The sequence below is a fragment of the Ornithorhynchus anatinus genome, chromosome 19 (genome assembly GCF_004115215.2).
Source record: "Ornithorhynchus anatinus isolate Pmale09 chromosome 19, mOrnAna1.pri.v4, whole genome shotgun sequence".
NCBI lineage: Eukaryota > Metazoa > Chordata > Mammalia > Monotremata > Ornithorhynchidae > Ornithorhynchus > Ornithorhynchus anatinus.
Window position 1 is genome coordinate 11114928 of NC_041746.1, and position 22755 is coordinate 11137682.

Genomic DNA, 22755 nt, shown 5'->3' on the forward strand with positions numbered 1-22755 from the left:
ATTGACTGACTGATTGATTGATTTGAGATTCATCCCAGTTTTTTTTTTAGGCTCAGGACAAGGGAGCCAATGTTTTTTCTCCCAGCCACAGTCGACAAATGCCTGCCCACACATCTACAAGTGGACTCCGGTTGTCACTAATGCATTCTCTTTGGGTATATAGGTCCATACAGATGTGCACAATCAATCAGTCAATAGCACTTATTGAGCACTTAATGTGTGCAGAGCATTGTATTAAGCCCTTGAGAGAGGTGGTAGACACATTCACTGCCCACAAGGAGCTTTCAATCTAGAGTCTATCCTTGTAAGATCCCACATGTCTTTAATTTTATTCAGGGGGTGGCCTGTGTAAAACCTGACCTTTTGAAAAGCCCAATGCTGCCAGGGGGATCAGCCCTAAATGGTCCGCCTTGAGGAATTAGAGCGGATACCATCTTTCCTCTGCTGTCAGACCTGGTAAGTGTTCTCCATTCAGTGCAGGAAGCGTCTTGGACTGGTTGCCAGAGCCTTTCTTTCCAAGTGGCAGTGGCTTGCTCTAACCCTGAGGTCTAACAAATGCTGACCTTGCACCGAAAAAGAATACATTGTTTCCAAACACTGCTTCCTATTCCTGCCAGATAAATGGAATGGGGAACAATGCATCCAGGTTGTAAAAGGTTGGCTGGGATTTTCTTTTCACATCTCACTTTTTTGTCAACAGATCAGGCACTTTCCTCCCCATTGAGGGCAGCTTGGCTCTACTTTCAATGCGGGGCAATAGCTCATAGACTCCTGGAGACACACACACAGAATCAGGTTCAGTATTACAGCATTGATAACATTGTTATTATTAGATGTGGCTCAGGGAATCAAAGGGTTGACTCCAAAACAACAGCTCTTCTTGGTGCAATGGAAGAATAGCCTTATGTTATCTCAGTGGCATTCCCAGATACATTACTGACCAGGTCTCCACATGCTATCAGGCAGACCCATGCAGGCCTGCTCAGACTTTCTCAAATGGCTTCCTTTCAAGGAAACAGTGCCCCACTGAAAGATATCTTTTGGAACACGTTGGGTACAAGTGAGAATCCCCCCCCTTCCGGAGTCCACATATTTCCTGAGCCTCGCCTCTGGGTTCAGCAGGGAGGCTGAAGAACATCGCTGGGAACTAAGGGGTTAATTACAGGAACGGGCCGGCGGGGGGGTTACCCCTCAGTTACTTTACCCCATGCTGGATTTGAATGCGGTGAAAACCAAGTTAAGGGTAGCGCTATACTCTATGTATATCAGCAAATCCACTGAGCCAAGGAGATCCATTTATTTTTAATTGAATTAAATTGCTCACAAAATGAAAGTAGCATACTTTCATTAATATTTAATTACAGACAGTGTTAAACAATGATCACAAAGAAAACTTTGCCTGTATCTTTCCCATCTCTGCTTTTTTTCATATCACTTTGTTACACAAGAGGAAGCCACCTCCTGCTCTGCCATTTTAAGGGTCTTGTTCTCATCCCACTTGAGAGGCCCTTAATTGATCAGGCAGAAGGGAGTGATGGGGCCGGTGGGGCCGTTCAATGCTCTCTGCACCCGCCCAATGCCGGGGACCTGGGGAAAAGGGAAAAAGGAATGATAGATGGATCCTGGAAATCAGTAAGGATCCTCATGATGGACAAGACCTCCAGAGAGTTCCAAGTGTCTATTCCCGCTTTCGGGTGTAACTTCCCTTATATCTAACCTAAATCCCTCCTGTTGTAATTTGTAGTTACTTCCCCTAACACAACTTTCTCCAGGGACAACTGAATAACTGTCTTCCAATATCTGAAGGGTGATATTAAGGAGAATTCTGAGCGGCAAAACTGGAGGAGAAGGCTTAATTTGTGGCAAAAATGAATTTGATTAAGCAAAGAATACATTTTTTTTTTGACAAGGAGGATTGTTAAAAGCTGAAATAAACTGAGGAGTAGTCTTCCCTTGAGTCTTTAAGAGGAAGGGAGATAACTGGTTAGGAAACTTTTATTCACAGTCCTACCTGGAGACAAAGGACTTTACTAGATGGACTCTTGAGGCCCTTTCTACCATTAAGATTCAGGGATTCATGTTTTTCAAGTGGCTTTTTCTTGAAAATTTGGGTCAAAGTTATTGCATTAACTGGAGATGATGAGGCTGTCTCTATCACTACGGTGAGAAGTTCATATCTGAAGGAAGAACATCAGCTAAGAGAGCTGTTTGTCAGGAAATACATGTATTCCTCTGCCGGAACCTAGGAGGTGAGTGGAATCTCCATGACAATGAGCCTTGGGGGCTCCAGTAGTAGTAAAGAACTTTGAAGCTAGCAAAAATAGGTTCAGAGGAATAGATTTCATTCCATAGCACATAAGCCTGTAGAACAAATAGAAAATCCAAAGTTTAGGCTTCATTTATTATTGTGCTATGCTTTCATGAAGGATTCAGCTAGGCAAAAACCTTCCATATCTCCTGCATGCATAATCCCTCTTGAATTTTGTCAGACATTATATGTGACACCTCCATTCACAAAGACAATAATGGCTTTATATATGTGACTGGGTGGATCTTTTCATTTTTGAAAATGTGAGCACTTACCTAGAGGTATACGAGTATGGCCATAAAGAGCTATATATTACTGACAGCCTATTCAGTGTTGGGTGCATATAAAGGCAGTTTCTTGCTTGAATGCCTCATGGCCGCTTGCAGGACTTGTTGCTGTTTTCTAGATGAACTTTGGAAATCCCATTCTTCCTGAAGTCTCTGCTCAAGGAGAGCACTCTCTTTTCTGAGGGCTACTCACCAGCCTGCTCTCTCTGTAACTGTGATTCCAGCAAGTACCAGCAATAACACATCACTTGAGGCACTGCTTTACTAGAACTTAAAAATGCTTTTTTCTGCCCTCCCTGCTTTCAAATGTCCCCTTTCCATTTGCAAGGCAAACGCTGATTAGGTATCCTGCGATCATCCATTCTTCTGACAAGGCTTGCTCAGAGAGTTGTGCTAGTAAACTGGTAGTTCCAGATCATTATTGTTGGTTATCTAGTCCTGACATTTGACGATGTCTTTTGGCAATATGAGTCAAACTGAAAAGCTTTCAGGGGAAGGTGCAGATTTCACAGTCATGTAAAAGGTGTGACTCCACCACAGCCTCATCAACCTTCAATTCAGCTCCCTCTAGAGCGTAAGCTTCTTGTGGGCAGGGAACGTGACTATCAACTCTGTGCTTAGTGCTTAGTACAAGTGCTTAGTATAGTGTTCTGCACAGAGTAAGTGCTAAATAAAAATAATTGATGGATTAATTAAAGCTTAGTGCCCAGATGCCCAAGATATATCACTCTCTCAAAGACCTTGCTGGCCTTCTTTACGAATCAACAGTATTACTGAATGCCTATTTATGCAGCACAACAATCCTCTGCCTTTTAGGCACTTTCATTCTAATGGAGCAGGCAGTAGACATCTACCGCAAGGTGGACATAGTTAGGGAGACGAGATGGAGGCAAACAGGAAATACATGAATGCTGAGTTGGCTGGGAGAACATCGTCTTCAAAAGAGGACAGGATTAATTGGAAAATTCTTGATTATTCATTCACTTTTCTCCTTCTTTGTCTGTGTGCTGTCGGATGATTTACTGCTCATGAAGCAAAATTCACACTGAGAACTAAAACCCAAGGGATCAGGATTAAACAGTGGCTGTACACAAAATGTGAAAGTTGGAGTGAACTTTCAATCGGAAACAAGAACTTTAATTATTGGGGCAGGTTTTTAAGCTCTCTTCAATTTTGATTTTGCTTTCCTTCTGATTTTCTCCACTGCTGCAGGCCACACACATCCCTGCTTTGCTCAGTATGTCCTGGGACCACCTCTTCCCCACTGCAAAAACAGGGACCTCGACATCTCTGTTGTTTCCAGTTCCCTTTTAGACTGCTCTCATTTTAATTAAAAATTACAAACGTTTCATTTCCCAGAACAATTTTTAAAGTGTACATCTCCTTTATTTTCCTAGACTGAGTTACATCTGTTTCAGTATAAAAAATTTTCAGTTTAACAGACTTAGGGCCCCTTAAAGTTTGTTAAAATGAGAGTATACTATATTATCTCTTGTATCGGTTGTTTTGTATTGTCTTCCTCACTTCTCCCCTCCATTAGCACGGATAATTGAGCATTGACTGTAAAATTGAAAGAGCTTTTCAGTGAAAACACAATGAACTCCGTCTCCCTTTTGTTTCCAGGAGCAGGGAGAGGACATTTTTCTCCTTCTCAGTGCTGGGCTCTCTCTTCTCATCCCAAAGGGACGGCTCAAGTTGCCCTAAGTGTTTCTCTTTCCTATGTCCTTTCCCATTGCCTTGTCCCCCTATCATCAGGCTAGATGAAGGGGAGCTGCAGCATGGTAAATGGGTCCCTTGAGGAATAAACCTTCGTGTGCCTTTCTCTATGTGCTGCATCCCTGCTCACCTACATGTTCACTGTACTCTGTGTCCCAAAGGCGACCATGGTCAGTGGGGATGAGAGAGAGCAAGGTGATGCTGCACAAACCACTAACACAGTAAGCAGCCGGGACCAGTGGAAAGGGTACAGGCTCGGGAGTTAGAGGACCTGGCTTCTAATCCTGGCTCTGCCACTTGTCTGCTGTGTGACCTTGGACAAGTCACTTCACTTCTTTGTGCCTCGGTCTGTTCATCTGTAAAATGGAGATTCAAACCTGTTCTCTCTCCCACTTAGATTGTGAGCTCCATTTGGGCCCGGAACTGAGCCCAACTGGATTATATCAATCTCAGTATTATCTCAATCTTGCACACAGAAAGTGCTTAACAAATGCCACAGTTTTATTATTAATATTCTTTGATGTAGGTTCTCCAGAAGCCTCAGGACTGAGGCTCTCCTGTCTTCCTGGATGTGGTGAAGCACACATTGTGTAAGCTCACGTTCATGTTCAGTGGCTCAGTGGAAAGAGCACGGGCTGGGGAGTCAGAGATCATGGTTTCAAATCCCGGCTCTGCCACTTGTCAGTTGTGTGACTTTGGGCAAGTCACTTAACTTCTCTGTGCCTCAGTTACCTCATCTGTAAAATGGGCATTAAGACTGTGAGCCCCACATGGGACAACCGGATTGCTTTGTATCCTCCCCAGCGCTTAGAACAGTGTTTTGCACATAGTAAACACTTAACAAATGCCATTATTATTATGTTTCATGAAAAGATCATGAATGTGATCTCTCATGTTCAATGGAAGATCTTGAAAGAAGGATTGGATTTGGGGTGGCAGAGATTGAGAAGAAGAGATATGCTGCAAATGTAAAGCGTGAACCTAGAAATGGGGACCCCAAGTATTGCATTGAATTAATTGTATTTATTGAGCACTTACAGTGTGTAAGAGCACTGTACTAAGCACTTGGGAGAGTACAATGTAACAGAGTTGGTAGACACATTCCCTGCCCACAGTGAATTTACTGTTTAGAGGAGGCGATAGACAATAAAAAATCAAGAAATTATGGATACGTACATAAGTGCTGTGGGGCAAGGGAGGGACGAATAAAGGGAGCAAACCCAAGTGCAAGGGTGATGCAGAAAGGAGTGGAGGAAGAAAAGACGGCGTTGTCAGGGAAGGCCTCTTGGAGGAGATGTGCTTTCAGAAAGGCTTTAAAGGTAGGGAAAAGCTCTAACTATATACCTAATGCTCTCTGACTTAAAAGAAAAGTTAGATTTCTGAAGCAAATAACTCCACTCATCACACATTAGAGCATTTGGAATTGAAGTAACTCTTTAACCAGCTATCTAAAAATTCTTCTCCCTCTTGTTTAGATTATTCTGGTTTAGTAAATGCATTTCACCAGGCATCACTCTAGTAATCTTTCTGGGAGCCTAAATATCACGGTATAATTCTGACATTAAATATTATTGAGGCATGTCAGCATGAAATGTGAGTCCCTCACTTAATATATCATCATTCAAACTAGGTATATCATAACTGCTGAAAAGAGGTGACACTGAATATAAAGGGCACTTAGAGACTGAATATTCTCCTACCTTAGATGGTGGGACTCTTGAAGCTTAGGTCAATTCTGGGTTCAACATAGCTTCCGCTTCACTGCCAGGTTCAGTAAAACCACTTGACATGAAAACAAATGGGAGAGAAAATCTTTCAGGGGCAAAGTCTATGCAAGTGAAGGGGAAAATTGAGTCAGTTGCCCAGATCATTCAAGCAAAAAAGATCACTTTGGCATCAACGATCTGGAAATCTTAGGCAAAAGCAATTTTGGCTTGAATTTTCTGAATCATTGTCTCAATTCTCTATTTCACTTTGCCAGCATTGACCTAGCCAGAAGGAGAAATGGGAATTAGACATTAGCTATTTTGATGATCAAATTTATTAATAAATACGTATTGAGTATCTGTTGCAAGGCACTCGGTTGAGTTACAGTGAGCAGAAAAGACACTATCTCTGCCCTTCTGGAGTTTCCAGCCTAAAGGAGAAGAGCAAACATAAAGCCTTTGTTTACCTGGACAAATACAAGCATTTTAGGAAAGAATTAGGTGATGCAGCTCCTTTGGGGCTGTAGCTTCTTAATGTGGGAACTGCTTCTGTCCTGGAAAAGTAACTATAAGTCATTAGTTTTCAACCTTGAGTTTCTGCCCGTCTGAGGGTAGATTTCCAGACAAAGGATTGGCTATCAAAGGGATCACACCTGATTCACACCCAGGCTACTCTTTCACATTTTCTTTAGTTCCATGGGGACCAAAAAGGAGTGTGAAAAAAAAAAGATTCAGGGATAATGCAATAGACTTTAGACAACCTTGCCTCGGGTGGATCCCATCATAGAGTACTATTTTAAAAAGCCTGAAAATGCAATCAAAGATGTTCATATGTAAGGCCAGTCAGTCCTACTAAAATGCAGAGGTGACCTTCATACAAAACCTCACGTTAAGGAGAATTCAAACGATAATTCTCATCTGTGCACACAAACCATTTCTCGAAAAGTAGCATGGCCTAGTGAAATGCATGGGCCTCAGAGTCAGTTGAACTGGGTTCCAATTCTGGCTCTGCCTTGGGCAAGTCACTTAACTTCTCTAATCCTTAGTTTCCTCATCTGTAAAATGGGGCTTACATTCTTTGCTTCCCTCCTACTTAAACTGTGAGGCCTCATATGGGATAGGGACTCTGCCTGACTGGATTTCCTTGTATCTACCCCAGCGCTCAGGACCAAGTAAGCCTTTCACAAATACTACAGTTATTATTATTCCCAAACTGCACCATGCTATATCTAGAAAGACGTGTATTATCAGAATGTTCTCTATTTCTGCCATCTCATTCTGTCCAAGCCCCATGGCGAAAATACACTTTCTGGCATAGCTGACTGTTTCCTTAAAAACAGAGGAACCCGTGCACCCTTAAATTCTGGCACATCTTTGAAGGTTAAATCTGCATGTCCACCATCAGTTTTGGATAATAATAATAGTAATAATAATGATAATAATTAATAATAATAATACACTGAGAAGATGCTGTCTCTTGGCCAAAATAAGAATGCATTGCTTCTTTATTGGAGCCACTGAGTGGGACCCCTGTCAAAATAAACTAACAAATGACTTGTCCTGACATCATTTCCACCGAGACACTCATGTTCATCATCCTACCGAGGCTATGCTTCATCCTACCGAGGCTATGCTTTCCAAACAAAAATGATGGGGCCGAAAAGCGGAATCGGAGCACTGCACCTTGCTGTCGCCATTGCGACCATTTAATTCCACTCCCAATGGCACCATCATTCATTTTTCCAAGTTTCCCCTGTCCAGTGCATGTTGGGCCTTCAGAAGCCCCAGAAACGCTACTCTTGAGGAAAAAACAAAAGGAAAAACCTCCGGGGGAGCAGTGCCCACCTGACCAAGGTTATCTCTCAGAGGGTTGTGGTCTGGGAGTCAAACGCAGTATGACCTTTACTGAAATCTTAGACTTCATTACATGCATTTGGCCCTGCTGCTCTCCCTCCTCATCGTGTTTCAGTCAACCACTCAAGAGTGACGTGGCTGAATGAACAGACTTTGGCTGGCAAATGTTCCGCCCTCAGATGTTCCTGCAGATTTCCCTCCGGAGTGTGCGTGGCTCAGGGCAGACGTTGCCCATTATTTCACAGGCTGAATCCCTTTTGCAGACTGCACAAAGGTAGTAATGCAGCATGCCCTAGTAGGAAGAGCCCGGACCTGGGAGACAGAGGACCTGGGTTCTAATCCTGCTCTGCCACTTGCATTCTGTATGACCTTGAACAAGTCAGTTTCCTTCTCCATGCTTCATTTGCCTCAACTATAAAATACCTGTTCTCTCTCCTTCTGTGAGCCTCATATGGGATGGGGACTTTACCTAACCTGATTAATTTGTATCTTAGCACAGTCCTTGGGACATGGTAAGCACTTAACAAATACCATAATTACTATTACTGTGATTAGTGTCTTCCAGTTCCATACGTTTCATCTGTAACCTCGGTCTTCTACTGGCCACTAGGCCAGAGAAAGCTTTGTTTCCTATAAAAATATAACTTGGAACTGATAATTTTTAAGGCCAACCCTAGATGGGTGTTTCAACTGGGGATTTGGAGTGGGGTGACACTGTTAGGTCTCCTGCAATTTCTCCTGACTAGTGGTTGGGGAGGGGTCGGGGGTGGTGCCCAGAGCACTATGGGAGTCCTGTACTGCCCTGGAGGAAGACTTCCTCAATCATGTTGATCTCAAACACCCAAACCTAAGTAGCCACATGCCCTAGTGGAAAGAGCCTGAGTTTGGGAGTCAGAGGATCTGGGTTCTAATCATGACCCTACTACTTGGTCTGCTGTGTGACTTTGAGCAAGTCACTTCACTCCTCTGAGCCTCATTTACCTCATTTGTAAAATGGGGATTAAGACTGTGAACCCCATGTGAGAGAGAAGCGGCGTGGCTCAGTGGAAGGAGGACGGGCTTGGGAGTCAGAGGTCATGAGTTTGAATCCCAGCTCTGCCACTTGTCAGCTGTGTGACTGTGGGCAAGTCACTTCACTTCTCTGGGCCTCAGTTACCTCATCTGTAAAATGGGGATTAACTGTGAGCCTCACGTGGGACAACCTGATTACCCTGTATCTACCCCAGCGCTTAGAACAGTGCTTGGCACATAGTAAGCGCTTAACAAATACCAACATTATTATATGGACTGTGTCCAACCTATTTGCTTGCATCTACTCAGCATTTAGTACGGTGCCTTGACACATAGTAAGCACTTATCAAATACCATTTAAAAAAAATTTGAACGGTGGGATCTGAGCAGTGATTTAGTGGGGGCAGTAGCAGGGCAGGTCTCCCTGCTTATCTTTTCTTAGCCTATGGGTTGGCTGCCTTGCTCCTTGCTGCTGATACATATTGATCAAACACCATCTGGGTATTTTTCACTCCCCCATTAACAGAAATATGGAAACTCCATTCTTGCAGTTCCCTCAAAGTAAAAGAGGCCTGCAAAAAAGCATATTTGAATATAATCTGTTGTCTTATTTGCCATGTGGTATGACTATATCTAGTCCTGAAGGCAAATGCTTAAGCAAAATTGTGCAAAGGACTTGAAAGGAGAGCTCATTATAGCAGCCACCATGTTCCTTCTAAGGTGCCAGACTCCACCATGGAGATTGCAGTAGCTCCAGACACTCTTAGTGTTTCTGGTTTTTTGCTTATGGCATCTCTAGAGTTCTACCAAAGCCGGAAGATCAAGGAATGGATGGGAACAAAGCCATGTCAGCAGTTAAGTCAGTTTACTCCAGTCTGACCATAGACACCCTAGCAAGTTTTAGAGTTGCTCCATCAACCCCAAACTAGTGCCATGTTTAACATCAAAGAGAAAGGGGAACTCTAAACAGAAAGGTCCTAGAATGCAATCAGTCCACCAGCTATTGAATGTTGCATTGTTGCATTGTTGCAACAATGCTTGTTGCATTGCACTTTCATTGAACAGAACATGTGATAATAGGATACCAAAACATTTGCTCTTCCTGAGCTTAAGTGGGGATACAGGGAAGGCAGAAAAAACAATTTAAAGCTGCCCCCCTCCCCTAAGCAAAACCTATAATCATGGGTATTTAGGCGGTAGAACCAGAAGCAGATTATTCTGGCATATAACTATTAGAAATGAGGTGACTCTCAAAACAGAGGCTTAAGCAGATTGTGACACAAAGGAGACATGAAAATGACACTAGGCACCTTGGGATAGCAGATGCAGTGTTGCAGAAAGGAGCAGTCTTTGCATGTATGTAGAAGGGTGGAAGGGATTGTTGATTCCACACTGCTCTCAGCAGACACACTTTAACTCCACTGTCAAAATTTCACCTTCAACAGCTCCAACTTCAAACCTGAAGGGCAGGCTCACCTTTAAGGACACCAGTGTCACATGATCTTGGCCCTTGTAATTATGGAGCTGTCCAGGTGAGGAATCTGGTATTCGAGCTTAGACTCTGGGCTAGATTGCCCAGAGTTATTGCTCATAAAACACACACACACACATGCACATATTGTTTTTCTTCTCTTTTTTGGCACCCTCGGCAAACTGGCTCAGAGATTGTTTCGGAGCCATCACTCTCACTTTCCACCCCCGACTCTTAACTTATTATCAAATTTTCTCCCCTCTCCTTAACTGGCTACTCCAGGGAGGAGATTGTTTTGGCTGGAATTTGACAAGGCACAGGTGGTTCAACCAGCTGCACAATCTTTAGTCCTCATTGGCCGGTTCCCAGCTCATGGTCTTAGGCCTGCTGTACTCTGGCTGTCCCTCCCAGCTAGCTACTGCCGTCCCTCGGACATTCACCACCCAGCTCTGCAGCTTGCTTCCTTGCTGGTTTGATTCCAGTGCTACCAACAACATCTCACAAAATAGAAGAAAAAAATGCCAGGCTTTCCTATGCAGCTTTTTTTTTGGGGGGGGGGGGAGGAATATGAACCTTAAAAGGGCTAAATTCCCCTTTTCTTCTCTTTACAAGCATCTTTTTGATAATAACAATAAAATGCTTGAACACACTGGTTTGACCTCAGACACCACCCACTTCTACTTTCTCCTCTAAGCCTTTAAAAAAAAATTAATTTGAACCTCTCTTGCCCCTGTCTTAAAAGCATGATTTCAGGCCTACATTTATGTTTCTCCAAACTTGTCTTCCTGTGAAGTATTTTTGTTCAAAGGCTTATTTTGTTCTCCCCTTGAAGTGTCTACGCACTTGCATCTCCTGTTAATTTGAACATGTGTAGCAGGAGAACTTGAATAGACCCCTCTCACTGCTTCACTCATTCCTCTCTCCCTTCTTCTTTCCTTTGACACATCTGCCCTGTTTCCCCGTCTCTCCCTTCCCCCTCTTCCTTCACATATCTGAACTTGATAAACAGGAGTAGAAGGGTCAGAGCTCTGGTTCGTTGTAGGGTAGAGGATAGAATACTTAGATCCTTGGTGTGCCCTGTGTCTCTCTGATGTGTCAGGTTTCCATTTTGCTTACTGGCTTCCCAACCATCATGTGGCAACAGCCACCTCCCCATAAGTAGGGCTTGTTAATTCCACTACCTTAGAGGCAGCCCAATCTCTATCAAAGAGGGAGAATATTTGGCAAGTGATGCTCCAGAAACGAGTCAGACTCTACATTAGCGCTTCTGATTTCTAAGTGATTTCTTGGAGGTTCAGGAGACCTCATTGAGTTTTCTAAGGGGCTAACTTACTTTCTGGTACTCATTCACACTAGAATGATCTGTCTTTTTCGTAGTACGGTTTTATGACTTTTAGTGCACCTAGGAATAAAGGCACCTTTCCCACATGGAGCTTCCTTCTCCAATCAACAATCAATCAATGGTATTTACTGAGCAGTTACTATGTGCAGATCACTGTACTAAGTGCTAGAGGTAGGACAATACAATAGTTGGAAGACCCAATCTCTGCCTACCAGGAGTTTATAGTCTAGAGAGAGAGGCACACATTAAAATAAATTACCGATAGGGGAAATGACAGAGTATTCAGATATGAACATAAGTGAGAAGCAGTGTGGCTTAGTGGAAAGAGACGGGGCTTGGGAATCAGAGATTGTGGGTTCTAATCCTGGCTCTGCCACTTGTCAGCTCTGTGACTTTGGGCAAGTCACTTAACTTCTCTTTGCCTCACTTACCTCATCTGTAAAATGGGGATTAAGGCTGTGAACCCCACCTGGGTCAACATGATAACCTTGTATCTTCCCCAGTGCTTAGAACAGTGCTTGGCACATAGTAAGCACTTAAGTACCATCATTATTATTATTTATTTATTAAGTGCTGAGAGACCTTGGTAAATATCAAGTGCTTAAGGGGAGCAGATTTAAGGGCATAGGCAATGCAGAAGGGAGGGAGAATAGGGAAAATGAGACCTTAATTGGGAAAGGCCTTTTGAAGGAAATATGATTTTAGGAAGGCTTTGAAGCTGGGGAGAGTGGTGGACTAACAGATATGAAGGGAGAGGGAGTTCCAGGTCAGAGGGAAGACATAGGCAAGGGGTGAGCAGTAAGAGAGACAAACAGCCTGCGTAAATAAAGCTTCCCTTTTCTGATCACTCTCGCCAAGTCTCAATTAGCCATGGTCATGGGGGACAAGCCTGGCATAGAGAATTGAAATCCACAGATAATTTCCAACCCTGACTTTTGCCCATATTTTCTGCCTCCTCTTCCACCAAACTTTTTTTTTCCCAGAGTTGCTTAGAAGCAATTGATTGGACTAGCTTGAGTTTCTGCTCTCTTTATTTCCCCTGCCCACTGCCTGCCCAATTTTGTGCAGAGTACTGTATACTGTGTGCCTGGCAAGGTCTGCAGTTTAACTGAAGGATGGCAGGTGGAGAAGCTAATGAGCAGTGAAAAGGTTAAAAACCGGCAGGAGAGAAAAAGAAAGGCAAAAGGTCCAGTAAACCACAAACGACTCTAGTGTATAGCATAATGCTTAGCCTATATTAAGTGCCTAACGATTACCACAATTTCCAATGGGCCCCAGCAGTGTTGCCTAGTGGATAGAGCACAGTCCTGGGTGTCAGAAGGACCTGGGTGTCAGAAGGACCTGGGTTCTAATTCTGGCTCCACCACTTGTCTGCTGGGTTACCTTGGGCAAGTCACTGAACTTCTCTGGTCCTCAGTTACGTTAATGGTAAAATGAGGATTAAGACTGTGAACCCCATGTGAGACATGGACTGTGTCCAACCTAATTTGCTCGTATTTACCCTAGCTCTTAGTACAGTGTCTGGCACATAGTAAGCACTGAACAAATATCATAAAAAAAATCCATCCTCTGTGAATATTCTGATTTCAGTCAATCAATCAGTATTATTTGTTGAGCATGTTACTAAGCACTTGTCAAAGCTGATCTGTCTTTTGGGCATTCAAAATCCTCACCCAATAAATGAAGCCACTTTGGAGGAGTAGGCTAAACCCAGGAAGAGCTTCTTAACTTTGTCCCAGTTTGAAGGTCCATATTGGAGTTTCTTCCAGCAAGTTTCTTTATTCATATTTGATTTTTCTGATCCAGTATTTGGATTTTTCTTAAGTCGTAAGTTCACATGCTCCCATGATGAAGTTCTCTTACCCTCGTAAAGCAAAATATCTATGTCAGTTTAGTGGCAAGGGGAACCATACACATCTTTCTAATCTCTTTGTTCCCACCAGCAGATCTGAACTTCAGCACTGTTCAGTTTAGGAAGAGTTCACATACAATCTGAATGTTAAATGATGTTGTCATGAGGTTCCATAGGTGTTGGTGAAGAACCCTGTCCAGACTATAATGAATCTCCTCTTCATAACCGTTTCCATGGCCAACACTAGTGCACTGCCTCCTCAGGGAACAAAGGGGAGGAGACTAGAACCTCACACTTGTGTACTCACAACTACCCTTAGCACTTGTGTACATATTGACCTTTATACCCCACTACTTAAGCTCTAACTCATTTCTTCTCTACTTCTTCGTCTTCCTATCTATAAGCTATTTCAGTGGTTTTCTCCATCTCTATATTGTAAACTTTTTGTGGACAAGGAGTGTGTCTCTTACACGTAGTACAGTACAGTACTGTAGAGCACTATATGCATGATTCCTGTCCTTGGTAAATTTACTATCTAAGAACCAAAAGACACTACATCCCCTCTGGTATTGTTTCTAGGATTATCTTTCTGGGAAAAATAATTTATATTAGGGCAGTGGGACATGAACTGATATAGGATCATTTCCGAGACCACTTCTACAGAGCCCAGAGATGTTCCTGCTGATACAGAAGGAGTTCCAAGAGCTTATATAATACTGGGATCTGCAACAGCCTGTTCTAGTCTTTGGAAACTCTATTGCTGCCTATTTCTTCCTCAGTGGTGAGCCCAAACTGGTTTCTAGTTATTTTCTAAGCCCATTCCCCCTCTGTCATTGCAGTCATTACAATTACAATACAAATCTAGAACTGTCTTTCTAGATCTGGTAGCATTTTCTAGATTTCAGAGTGCCCCTTGGTGGCAAACTCAGGGGGCATGTTTTCCAGTAGAGTGGAGACTTTGTTTCAGTGTTGTGTTTCCCCATCCCCCTGTGGCCATGAGTTGAACCCAGTATGAATTCCTTCCCTAATTTCATTGTTTCCTATAGAAACTGCAAGCCTAGGGTAAAGTGCAGTCTCTCGAATTCAGTTGTCACAGTTACCCATTTATAGCCCTCACAAAAATGTGACCTCATGCCTCCTCTAATGTCTTGGCAAACCCTGCACAGTTAGGCTGGGTTAGTAGGGGGATGAGACCTCAGAAATACCCTGCGGCTGCAGAATGATCACCAACCCTCCACTTCCAAATGTGACCCAGGTGTTGGTGGATGGGCAGAGTTTTCACTGAAGTGTGAGGGGAAGTTGAAGTCCCTGTGGGGTTAGCCAAAGATTGGATGGTACCGCTTCCAAGCAAAGCATGCTGGGGAAAGCCCCAGATTGGGAAATGCCATTCTGCCAGTGTAGAGTCCCTTTTGGATTCAGTTGGAAGTGGAATCTTCCTCTCACTACACCACACCATTGACTGTTCATTCATTCACTCATATTTATTGAGCACTTACTGTGTGCAGAACACTAAACTAAACGCTATTCTTATAATGCTTCCTGTCAGTCAAGGCAGAAATTAAGATGTTGGTGACACAATTCCTCTACAACCCAGGCTTGAGTCCTTAGCCTCTAAGCACATTGGTCTATTGGATTTGAAGAGAAGGGACATCCAGACAGGAGGGAGGGCCTGAGCAAAGGGTCGACAGCGACAGAGACAAGAGCAGGGCACAGTGAATAGGTTGGCATTAGCTCAGCCCAGTGTCTTTGTCCCTCAGAATGTCGGCAAGGTTCGTGCCTTTCAACGCACAAGAGGCACGCATCCTCATGAATGTTAATGTGAACAGAGACAGGACACTTGTCCTGTAATCAATCATAATCATGGCTATGCTTTTCTAAGGGAATCTACTGGTCTGGCAGTATCATAGAGCCACACCTAGCACCCCTTCAGAAGAAAAGCAAATGAACTTCACTGGGGGACAGAGAGAGGAGATGGGAGAAAAGTGTGTCTGAATCAGACCGTGCCTTGTTGATTCCTTGATTGAGTATTCTTTAAATAATTATCAACTAGCCCAATAACGTCAAAGTGTGTTTCATCAATATGGAGGTTATCTTTTCTTTGCAGTACACTGACCCTAAGTAGGAGAGAAAGAATAGGCTGGGACTCCCTAATCACTACTCCGAGTTAAGCAGCCAAGTAAAGGGCAAACATACTTCTGCTCAGAAATCAATCACTGAGCTCATTAGCAGTGATGGCCCTACTACCCCGACTCTCCCACTCTCCTTCCTTTGCCCCAGAATTGACGCTATTCCTCCTTTAGGCTCCGAACCCTTATAACTTTCAGAGAGGGAATGGCTGGTCTTCGTATTGTACTCTCCTCTAGTTCAATTTCTAACCAGCAAGCGGTAGAATAGATGCAGCTGGAGCTCTGAAAAGTATGTTTTCAAAATAAAACATATACGTGCACGCACGCACACACACACACACACACATACAGACACATCAGGGTTCCACTGTTTACTCTTGCCTCCATGGAGTGGTCTATAACCACTTTCCCCCGCCCCCTTCCTCAACCCCAGCCACCCCAAATTGGCTTTCTCCATTGCCATTCACATGCCATTCAAAGACTCGAAGGATAAGCTCTCCTTCCCCCTTCTGACCGGGCTGCAGCTTGCCATCCGCCGCCTCTCATCAGCGCTTCGTCTGCCAGGGTTGGACTGTACTTCATTAGGCAGCTCCGTTTAATGGTTTCAACAAAAGCCATCATTTTAGCCCAACTGCCTCGACTAAATTAAAATTTCCAATCTCTGTTTTAGTGTGCCGCAACTGATGTATACATAAGCAAAACTGGTCAACATCTGCCAGGGGGTTGGCCCAAAGTTCTGTAAAGACGTACTTCACATTTCTGAAGCATGTGCAAAGTAACAACACTCCTATCCTCCTGAGGGCTCTCATGATTTTACTTCACCATTTGTTCAAACACACTTTAGCCGCGCATAAGCCATACAGTTGATTCTCCCCTTGGTTGCAGTTTTAGCTGTAGTGTCATTTTGAGTAATTGGGGTATGGTAGCTGATCAACTTTCAGGTTTCTCATTGGCAGAGAGGGACTGTATTGGCACCAAGAAAGAATATGATGGGTCCTTTCGGTGCCCGAGCAAGTGTCCCTCTCTTGCACTTGGCTACCCGAGGCCATTAGAAAATAAGCTTAATAAAGCAGCAAAATGTATACATCTTCCCCCACCCTGGGCAGGGGGAGGCACATATAGAGAAAATATTTAAAACGAACATGAAAGATGGTCCGTGTCCGTATTTAGTCAGTGATCTGTGAAAGTTTTTGAATTAGTTTTTAAAGCTTTGTTAAGACCAGAACGCACAGATGTTGAAAACAAGTTCAGATGTAGCGACAGATGGTATTTGATTATGAAGCAGACTGTTCATATAATACAAAGATGCTGCTTCTGCCATACACAAGTAACTGCAGAGAGTGCAGTAGGAATTTTGGAAGGCAGGCAGTTCGAGAGGGTCTTTGTGCAGCAATAACTTTCCCATTTTACGACAGTGCTAGAATTGGGATTGTTTTCTTCTTTGCAATCCGCGCTATCCTTGTACCGTCTCCCTCCCCCCATTCCTGCAGCCCTCCTTCCTCCTATCCTAAACTCCCTTGCCCAGTTTTAGTTTCTTTTACCAGAGTCCGTGAAGTAGAAACTTGAGACAGCGGGTCAGCACAAGGGGGCTTGACTTTCGGAGAGTTTTCCTAAGAAGCAGAGAAGAAATGCATTTATTTTCAGCCCTAGGAATGAGTAATAATAACTGTGGTATTTGTTAAGTGTTTATTATATGCCAGGCACTTTACTAAGTGCTGAGGTAAGTGCAGGGTAACAGGGAATCAGGGATACAGGGAAATCAGGTTGGACCGTTCTTGTCCCACATGGGGCTTTCATTCTTAATCCCCATTTTACAGATGAGGGAACTGAGGCACAGAGAAGTTAAGTGACTTGCCCAAGGTCACATAGCAGACAAATGGCGGAGCAGGGATTAGAACCCAGGTTCTTTTGACTCCCAGGCCTGAGCTCTATTCACTAATCCATGCTGACTACCACCCCTGCGCTTGCAATGGGCCAGAGCAAAGCGTTTCCTAGAGTAGGTTATTGCAGTCACTCTAACCAGCGTGCATCCCTAGCCTTTAGGAGAACAGCAGGGCATTGGGAGTGGTTTTAGCTGAAAGAGTCCATCCAGTTCTGGTTGCAATCCAGTTTGCCCTACCTGATCTAAAACAGGGTGGCTCCACCTTAGTTAGAATTAGAGTTTGGAAACTCTACGGGTTTGGAAAAAGTGAGGTTGACCTAGTGGGGACACCTTCCTGGAAGGAGAATAGGGGAGGACCCTGGAGTAGTGGAAGCCAGTGGATGAAGGCTGGGGCAAACCATGAGAGGTGCTGGCTAGGGAGGAAATGGGGACCATCAGGGTGGAGGCTGAGGAAAACCAACAGGGGTGCAGCCTGGGGTGGGTAGGTGGGGACCATCAGAGTTGGAGACTGGGGAAAATCATCAGAGGTGGAGGCTCAGTAGAAACCATTAGGGATGGAAGCTGGGTAAAACCATCAGGGATGAAGGCTGGGGGAAACATCAGAGATGGAAGCTGGGGGAAACTATCAGGGATGGAGGATGGGAGAAACCATTTAGTCAAATCTGCACCTCCATTCTTATCAAAGAGAAATGGCAAAGGGTTAGGAAGCCACAGGGTGGCAGCCACCAGCCCCCAATTAACTGGGAGAACAGCCCCCTTGCTTCCTAAAACAAGCCTGGAAATGTCCCTGGTCCCCCCGAATTCCTTGTTTTGGAATAATTTATCAAGAGCCAATTGAGACCATAAACCCATATTAGTTCCAGGAGAGGGAAGAAGAGAGAAGACACTTGAAAGCTAAAGAGGAGGAAATCAAACGGTCACTGCATCAGTGTGGCAGTGGGATAGTAGAAAAGGAGAGGGGGAAATAAAGGGGTTGAAGAAGGAAGAGGGAAGGGGAGAAGAAAGGTGAGGCTTTTCATTGTCCCCCTGGTTCTGATGGTCTCTGGTCTCTTCCCAAGTAAAACTCCTACTGTGTTTTCCCAGCTGTGCCTGTATTGCTTTCTTTAACCTTGGTCACACATTTCACTGATAGCAGCCTTCCATCACTGACCAGGGAGTTCACCTAAACAGGGCCACAAAGAAAGAGCACGGGCTTTGGAGTCAGAGTCGTGGGTTCAAATCCCGGCTCTGCCACCTGTCAGCCGCGTGACTGTAGGAAAGTCACTTAACTTCTCTGTGCCTCAGTTATCTCATCTGTAAAATGGGGATTAAGACTGTGAGCCCCACGTGGGACAACCTGATTCCCCTGTGTCTACCCCAGCGCTTAGAACAGTGCTCTGCACATAGTAAGTGCTTAACAAATACCAACATTATTATTATTATCACTTGCTGCAGGGGTTTGGTGACCCAACAAGAAGATTTCAGCCCTGTTTTTAATAGATCAAATAATCGGGACTGAGGACACCTGAACCCCAGCCCAACAATTAAATGATGATTTTTGAGGTTGTTAGTCTTTTAGCCGTCTATCCTCGTCGATAGCATTTATTGAGCTCCATCTGTGTGGAAGACCACCCCACCCACCATTTTAGCACTTGGGCGAGTTAGAAGACATGATCCCTGTTCCTGAGGAACTTACCATCTAGACCTAAATCGCTCTCCTCAACTCACCACTAACTTGATTGAACTCTGGGGTCTTAGAGAACAGAGCTGGATGATGGAAAATCCTGAAATACATTTAAGTGCTCTAATAGAATGTAAGCTTCTCTAGGGCAGGGATTTATAAGCTCCCAAGCCCACAGTGCGGGATACACCGTAGGTGCTCAATAGATAAAGCTGATGGTGAGGTTTAAAGTTATTTATATATCTTTAAATTTTATGTTATAAATTATTTATTTATATTAATGTCCGTCTCCCCCTCTAGACTGTAAATTCTTTTTAGGCAGGGAAAGTCTCTACCAATTCTGTTGGTGCCAGTGAATAGAGCACAGGCCTGGGAGTCAGTAGGTCATGGATTCTAATCCCTGCTTCACCATTTGTCTGTTGTGTGACTTTGGACAAGTCACTTCACTTCTCTGGGCCTCAGTGACCTCATCTGTAAAATGGGGATTGAGACTTTGAGCCCCACATGGAAAAAGGACTGTGTCCAACCTGATTTGCTTGTATCCACCCAGCGCTTAGTACAGTGTGCAGCACATAGTAAGTGCTTAACACATACCATAATTATTATTATTATTATTGCTCTCTCCCCAGAGCTTAGTACAGTGCCAGGAACATAGTAAGTGCTCAATAAATACCACTGACCTGATTGACTGGTTGAGTGATTGATTGATGATAATATACTCCCTTAAGAAATTGAGACTCCTATCTCAGTGGGAGAGCCTACAATTGATTTTTGCTCTTGATTTCTGCTTTTAGATTGATCTAGGAAGGAGTAATTACATCTAGTAAGAAAGAATTTGCATGTTAGGAAAAAGATCTCCCCGGAATATTTCACATACCAATGCTGTTTCTTGTCCCTAGAGCACGGATGAACAGCCTTTAATTGAAAGCATCCTTAGGGTAAGATCCAACCCCCGTTAATAATGACACCAGTGAGAAAATCACTCCCCAAGAGAGCAAGTTAACCTGTCAGAATTACAGATGTCATTAGTAAATGTAATGATGTACAGAAGTCATCTTTGCATCTTGATGACTCTGTGCAAATCTTGTGCTATTTTAATAGTTCTATTTGAAATCTAAGTGGTGAGAGCTGGGAGAGGCCATCCAGATGACAGACTCTGTCCTCACTCAGGGCAGAAGCTACTGAAGCTTTGTCAACTGCTTTTGATGAAGGTTTTGCACCGGGTCCAATGTTTTCCTCTGCATTTGAACAACACAGGGTAGATTCTCATGGGAGAGTGCGACCGTTGATTGGCAAAGCCCAGGTCTGGGCCTCCACATCAAAACCCGGCACTCCCAAGTGCTTCTTTCTGCAGAGACAAAAGGACTCTCAGGACTCACATGAGTGGGTCGGGGTACACCCGGCCCAAGTTGGAATTGATGGGGTGGAGTCTGGGGGAGGCAGCCCAGGGTGCAGGCATCAGCATCCTGTCACCACTGGCAATGGGAGAACAGAGACAAATGAAGAGGCAGGGGGCCATGCAGAAGGTGCTTAAGTACAGTGCTCTGCACACAGTGAGTGCTTCTGATAAATACCATTGGTTGATTGATTGAAGGTCAGTCATGTACGGGGGAGGAGAGGTAAAGCTATACACGGTTGGCATTGACATCCTTCTGCTTTCCCCCCCTCCCCCCCCACCAAACCTCCCCCTGCCTTGTTGGGTTTAAAATAATAGTGGTAGGGGGCTAGAACATAGGAATGCCACTGGCATTTGGTCTTGGGCACAAAATGCATATGCATATCTGATCCATTATAGATTTTAGCTCCAGGGGCAAGTTTCTCAACCTGCTTTCTCACTTTGTATTCCTTCTGAATCACTAGTTGATTGGCTGGAGCTCTGAACCCCATTCTGCACTTCCCTCAGACCTGTACCAAGGACAGCAGGCCTGCTTGTCCTCCCCTAGTTCCACTTCAGGGGCGGGGTGCGGGGGAGGGCAAAGGAGGGGAGTGTGCATGTGTGTGTGTAAGGTGTGAGAGAGAACCATCAGCCTATCCCAAGTGGCTCTTCCCCACTGTTTCTCCCCCATCAAAGATTTCCTTTTAGACACGTGTGTGTTGGGGCCAGGGTGGGGGCGGGGGGTGGGGGGCTTCATTGCTGCTGCTGCAGTATCTCCAAGTTTTAGTTCTGTGCTGTGGATATTTCCCTTTGTTTTCTGGTGAATGCAGCGCCAGCTCTGTGAAGCATAAAAAAGAGCTTAGTGTCTGCCTCGACCAGCTGAAAGAGACAAAAGGATTTGAAGCCCCGGAGTTGTCCTGCAGCTTGGCAAGTGACCACTGGGGCCCCAAGACTGCTCTGTGCATTTTGCCTTGACATAAACTGCCTACGAGGTGCCAGAGCTCCAGAATGAGAACTTATTTAGAAAGTGGCTGGGAGTAGCTCAGCTGAGGGCATCCAAGTCCCAAGGTAAAGGCCAAAGACATGTTGATTTCCAAGAAAATTAAATTCGGATGGTAATTCCATATCTTTTAACTCTAAAGAGCATTCATCTCCAGCATTTTCAGCGATACTTTCTGTCAATGACTGTTTAAACCATCAATCAATAGTATTTTTTGAGGCCTACTGTGATGGTGAGCCCCTCCAACGGCAGGGGCTGCATCTAATTCCCACCTATGAATTCTCTCCCAGTGCTTAGTAAAGTGCTCTGCACATTGTAAGTGCTTAATAAATACTATTATTGCTACCACTGTGAGCAGGGTAGTGTATTAGGTGCCTGAACTAATAGAATTAGTAGACCTGCTCCCTGCCCTCACTCAAGAAGCTTACAATCTAGCAGAGGTCCTTATGTGAATGAAATATATACTTGCTATATGCTTCTTTAAAAAACCCTAAGGTCTTCTTCAAACGGGAAGGGAAGACTCACTATCACCTGAGTGTGGTTTAAAATCCACATATTCAAATTGCCTAACTGCCTGAAACAGTGATATTGGTGAACGGACCTTTAATTGATTATATGTCAAGGGGATTTTAGTTACCACCTCCCCCTTGCTTATTTACCTTTTATTGCTTTTGCTGACATTATATAGCTATCCTGAGGGTCCAAAATAGTGAATTTCTTCTATATATGGAGGTGGGCTGAAAGAACTGGTACAATAGACAACTGGCAGTCCCCACCATCCTTTGCCTGTGCAAAATTGTCCTTTGTCATGCTGTTTCATTTGCTATTTTCAGGGCTTGGCAATGCTTTCCATTCTTCTCAGTATCACAAACCTCCTAAAACTTTTGCTCAGAAAGAGAGAGGCTGTCTCCAGAGCTGTGGTCTTGACTAGGATTTTCTTAAGGACCATAAATAGATTATTTTAAGCTCCTCCATTTGATAATAAGCTCCTGGAGGGCAGGAGAATGTGCATATTTCTTCTGTTATATTCTCCCAACTGCTTAGGACAGTGCTGTGCTCTCAGTAAGTTCACAATAACTACCATTTATTGTTTGATTAGAAAAACACAAATATACTGATCAATTAGTAGTGAGCATTTTTGCATATAATTTGTATGCGTGTACAG

At 44.0% G+C, this 22755-nt stretch overlaps 1 long non-coding RNA gene across 1 annotated transcript; it reads right to left on the reverse strand.

Moving 5' to 3' along the window:
- Positions 1 to 1327: 1327 nt before the first annotated feature.
- LOC114805640 lies at positions 1328 to 10395 on the reverse strand. Its single transcript, XR_003753629.2, has 3 exons — positions 10193 to 10395; positions 6012 to 6093; positions 1328 to 1587 (listed from the first exon to the last, which is right to left on the reverse strand). It is a non-coding gene; the product is annotated as an uncharacterized LOC114805640 (long non-coding RNA).
- Between the last annotated feature and the right edge of the window lie 12360 nt (positions 10396 to 22755).